The 4727-nt window shown below is 38.1% G+C and overlaps 1 long non-coding RNA gene across 1 annotated transcript; it reads right to left on the reverse strand.

The window, feature by feature from the left end:
- Positions 1-2932: 2932 nt before the first annotated feature.
- On the reverse strand, positions 2933-4429 carry LOC129651575 (uncharacterized). Its single transcript, XR_008714207.1, has 3 exons — positions 4344-4429; positions 3658-4224; positions 2933-3119 (listed from the first exon to the last, which is right to left on the reverse strand). It is a non-coding gene; the product is annotated as an uncharacterized LOC129651575 (long non-coding RNA).
- Between the last annotated feature and the right edge of the window lie 298 nt (positions 4430-4727).

The raw sequence follows: 4727 nt of genomic DNA on the forward strand, positions 1-4727 counted from the left end.
AAAATTCCATGGATGGAGGACCCTGGTGGGCTGCAGTCCATGGGGTTGCTAAAAGTCAGACACGACTGAGCGACTTCACTTTCACTTCCCACTTTCATGCATTGGAGAAGTAAATGGCAACCCACTCCAGTGTTCTTGCCTGGAGAATCCCAGGGACGGGGGAGCCTGGTGGGCTACCGTCTATGGGGTTGCACAGAGTCGGACACTACTGAAGCAACTTAGCAGTTAGCTGTTAGCAATCTGCATCTATGGAAATCCTCTTTCTGAAGATATTAATGAGAACTTTTTGAAGTTTTCTTCTGTTTAGCTTGTTTTCTCCAAGTGTTTTATTCAGTTTATTCTCATCTCTGTTTTGCATATGAGATGTTTTCCTTTGATCTCTGGTAACCTTTGCTTGACGGTTTATGATTCAGAGTGGGAGAATATGATCTCCTGAGTAGAATCTCTGTAATCTCGGAGGGCATGGGAGGGTTTGTCAGTGCTGAGTTTCCCTGCGAGGTAATTTGGTTGAGCTAGTGTTGGAGGAGCCCTGATATTCATGTCTTTCCACTTGGGCTGGTACCTTAAAGAAGTAACTTCTCATCTGTGACCTGAAGTGTAAGGCCTATCTGCTAGCAGTCTGATAGTCAAATAATTATCCATTTGATTCACACATTTTCAGATAAGTACTCATACCCTCGACTATGCATGGCTTCCTCCAGAGTGGAGACTCTGTTTTAATCGTTCTGATCTTCTATTATTGAGGGGTAAGGGAAGTAATTATTACCCCTCTATTATTGAGGGGTAAAGGGTAAGGAACAGCCAGAAGAATGTGCAGAAATGAATTCAGTTGTTTTTCATTAAAGCTTCAAGTCAATCCTCCTTATTTTAGCTCCCCAACTCCCTTAATTCCCATTTTCAGACAGGTCTGGTGCTATCAGTTTCTGAGACTTGAAGAATTTCAAGTGAAGACAAGATCAGTTTTCAGCCTTCATCAGTGCTAGTTATATTTGGCCTTTTTAGGTCTAAAAGGCCCTTTGGTTAATATTCATCTGTCTGCTTTCCTGCCTTCCTAAATTTTGTGCTATTGTCTTATCTCTATTTATTCTTGAATATATACCTTTAAAAACATTATCTATTCACCCATCCATCTCTTTACTGTGGTTTTATAGGGGTTTCTAGAGGGAGGAAAGTTAAATTCAAGTGTTTAACTCATTGTCCATCTTTCCCCAAAACCAGTTTATAATTTTTATTCACTTTATATAATACATTATGGACACTAACTGCTCAGTGAATATTAGTTATATTAAAACATATAGAACCTTCAGACTTCCCTGTTGATCCAGTGGCTAAGATTCCCTGCTGCCAATGCAGGGACTCAGATTTGACCGACCCCTGGTCAGAGCACTAAATCCCACATTCCACAATTAAGACCTGGTACAGCCGAATAAGGGAATATTAAAACAACAACAACAACAACAAACTAAACAAGTAAATACACACACGCACAAAACAAAACAAAAACATACAGAACAGAGAATCTTCATTGCATTTTGCTTTAAAGTTGATTGGTACACTAATAGTATACCAAAGATACACTTTATGCCTCAAACGTAACTGTTTTTCTAGTGTTTTTCAACTAAATTCAGAACAAAGAGCCTCTTTATGACTAGTTCCTTTGTTTTCACATCTAAATAAGCCTCCAGGGTAGAGCATCCAAACAAATTTATTATGGCTTGTAAATCAGCAATATTAAAACCATATTAGCTGTTGTCACTTGAAGTGTTAGGAGTGCAGGGTTTGATGGGAGTCTCTGCTTTCCCAGTATGGTCCTCTGTTAAAATAAATGAATATAGTAATAATAAACTTTATCAATGGGCAGTCATTCATACAGCATTGCTCCTCCATTCCAAACACTTTTAGCTGAATATTGATTATGTGACTGAAATTCTTAGACAAATGCTTTTGCTTTGGTATATAATGAGTTAAATTGGATTAAAACTGCCTACTTGCCTCTTATAAAATGTAGCTTCCTTTGTTATTTAAATATAATTTGTTTATGTGGTAACGTAATTCTGGATCATCAGAGAACTGGGTCTTAGTCCTGGCTCTACTGCTTTCAAAGTATGACTCTTGCCTTATCTTCTCAGTCCCCACAATGCTCTGACTCCCCATTTATGAAACTGAGTTGCTGTCACTCATCCTGGCTGATTAATAATTGGGATAATACTCATGTTGAGGGGAGGATAAAATGAATTAATGATGAATAAATTCTGCTAGACCTCTTTAGTATTAAAAATATAAAGGAATATTATTTAAAAATTTTAAACACTATGCTAAAGAAAGACCTATTGGACTAAAAGATTTAGTGAGGCCAATGTATTTTTAACAAACTAGCAGAAGCAAGGACTCCTGAGTCCCTTGCTTCTTGAGTAGTTTGTAGATTAGAAGCAGCACACTGATTAGATCTTTTGTACACACCAGTTCTCTTTCTTAATTGTCTGGCTTTGCTTGTACTCTCAGCTGAAGAACAGAGAATGGCTATGATCTTGACCTAATGTAGGCTCTAATCTTTCAAAGCTCCCTGTATGTTACTTGACCTCTCTCCTGACCCTGAAGTTAGATGTAAATTCCAAGATCTCACTGCATATCTTTTAAAATTATTTTGTAAACAATAAGTAAGATCACATTTAGGAGGTTTGTCTACATTTATCTGTCTAAACTTTCAAAATGCTCAATGGTGCCAACATTTTTTATCTTATAGAATTCTCTGGCCAAAGGGTCTTGGTTGTCTTAGCCAAATGCCATTCACTGCTTTTCAGGAGAAAACCTGAGTTTACACTTTGGATGTCTCCTCTGGATTTGGATTCCTGACACTGAAAAGGTTTAACATGCACAATCAGTGACAATCGTGTGGAAGACAGACAGACACAAAACCATTCTCAAGGATTTCTTCCTTTAATTTCTAAAATACCTTTTGACCACTGGAAAAAGGGTTTATCCTTCCCTTTTGTTTCTTTTGGTATGCTCACAGTGATATAGAGAAGGAGAGAAAGCATTGCATTCAGAGTTTTCTTTTTTCTTTTTTTTCTTCTATATGAAAGACTTCATTGTTCCACCTCCACAGTTGACTGCAGGCCCTGGAGAAAGTAGCAAAAGATCAAGAAACAGAGAAGAATGATTAGTGAGACGTATTTTCAGAGTGGCAGGCTCTGGCTAAATGGAAATACACTGATTTGAGAAAAGAGGACCCCTTTTATATTTTAATAGTCTAATGGGGCTTGCTTTATCATTAGTGCCTTCAGTACTGCTTGTACTTGATTTAATCAGAAAGAAACCTTTAGACTGACATTGCAAATTCACAACACAGTAGTCAGTTGTGAGCTTTGATTAGATTTAATTAGGGTAAGTAGAAAATGTATCAGTATTTTTTTATCTCTTTCCCTACCCAATCCCCTCCCTACCTTTTTATTTCTGGAACTTTTTTCTCAAGGAAATGTTTTTGCTTTTGCCCCTTTCCTTGTTTCTTAGTCCAGGGATTAAAAATGTAAATATACACACATGAAAGGAAGTGAGAATATGGACCTAGATACTGAATTGTTTGTTTTTCTTATTCTTAAAATACATGCAATCTGTGGTGCTGGCTGATTTTATATAGCTGTATATTGTCAAGGTTACCCAAATTAGGAATTTCCAATGCATAATTATGACCATAAGTCTTCAAAGAGCCTTGTGTTTCGTGCTTGTTCTTAGTTGCTCAGTTGTGTCTGACTCTTTGTGACCTCACGGACTGTAGCCCACCAGGCTCCTCTGTTTATGGGATTCTCCAGGCAAGAATACTAGAGTGGGTAGCCATTCGCTTCTCCAGGGGATCTTCCTGACCCAGGGATCAGACTTCAGTCTTCTGCATTGCAGGTGGATTCTTTACTATCTGACCATCTGAACCATCAGGAAAGCCCTTCAGAGAGCCTTAATTGGAAAGAAAAACAGGCATGATAGAGCCAGTGGTGATGGTAGTTGTGGTTGTGTAGTGCCTAAGAAAAACTGTTAGTGGATTAATTCACTAGTGTACTTTGTGTTATACCATTGTGAAGTACAAAAATTTATTTATTTAAATAAGACTAGTGTCATCTTAAGACCCTATAATTACACATGTAATAAACATCCAAATTTAATGGCAGAAATCCAATTGAAATTATTGCTGAGGATTTGCTCTGAAGTTTCTGGATTGGGTAATTGGTTCCTCTAGGAGAGAGAAAGAACATATGAAAACAGTTTGGGAAAGAAAGGAAATCAGATGTTCAGTTTTTGATAAGATAAACTTGAAGTGTTCAAATAAGCTATTCGTGGAAGTTTGACATTACTCATTTGCTAGTGAGAGGACTGCATTCATGAATCTTCCTGACCCAGGAATCAAACGTTCAATTGATGTGCTTGTGAGCTCAGTCTTGTTCGACTCTTTGCAACCCTATGGAGTGTAGCCTGCCAGGCTCCTCTGTCCATGGTATTTTCCAGGCAAGAATATGAGTAAGTTCTCATTTCCTACTCCAGGGGATCTTCCCAATCCAGGGATCGAACCCTCATCTTTTGTGTCTCTTGCATTGGCAAGTGGTTTCTTTACCGCTGTGCCACCTGGGAAGCCTGTGAGGATCCACAGATTTGAAAGTCCTTAACATGTTATAGTCAAGACTCTGAGAGGGAAGGAAATTAATTGGGAGAGAAGATTACTAGGAAGAACAATTGGCTGT

The sequence above is a fragment of the Bubalus kerabau genome, chromosome 4, assembly GCF_029407905.1.
Source record: "Bubalus kerabau isolate K-KA32 ecotype Philippines breed swamp buffalo chromosome 4, PCC_UOA_SB_1v2, whole genome shotgun sequence".
NCBI classification, from domain to species: domain Eukaryota; kingdom Metazoa; phylum Chordata; class Mammalia; order Artiodactyla; family Bovidae; genus Bubalus; species Bubalus kerabau.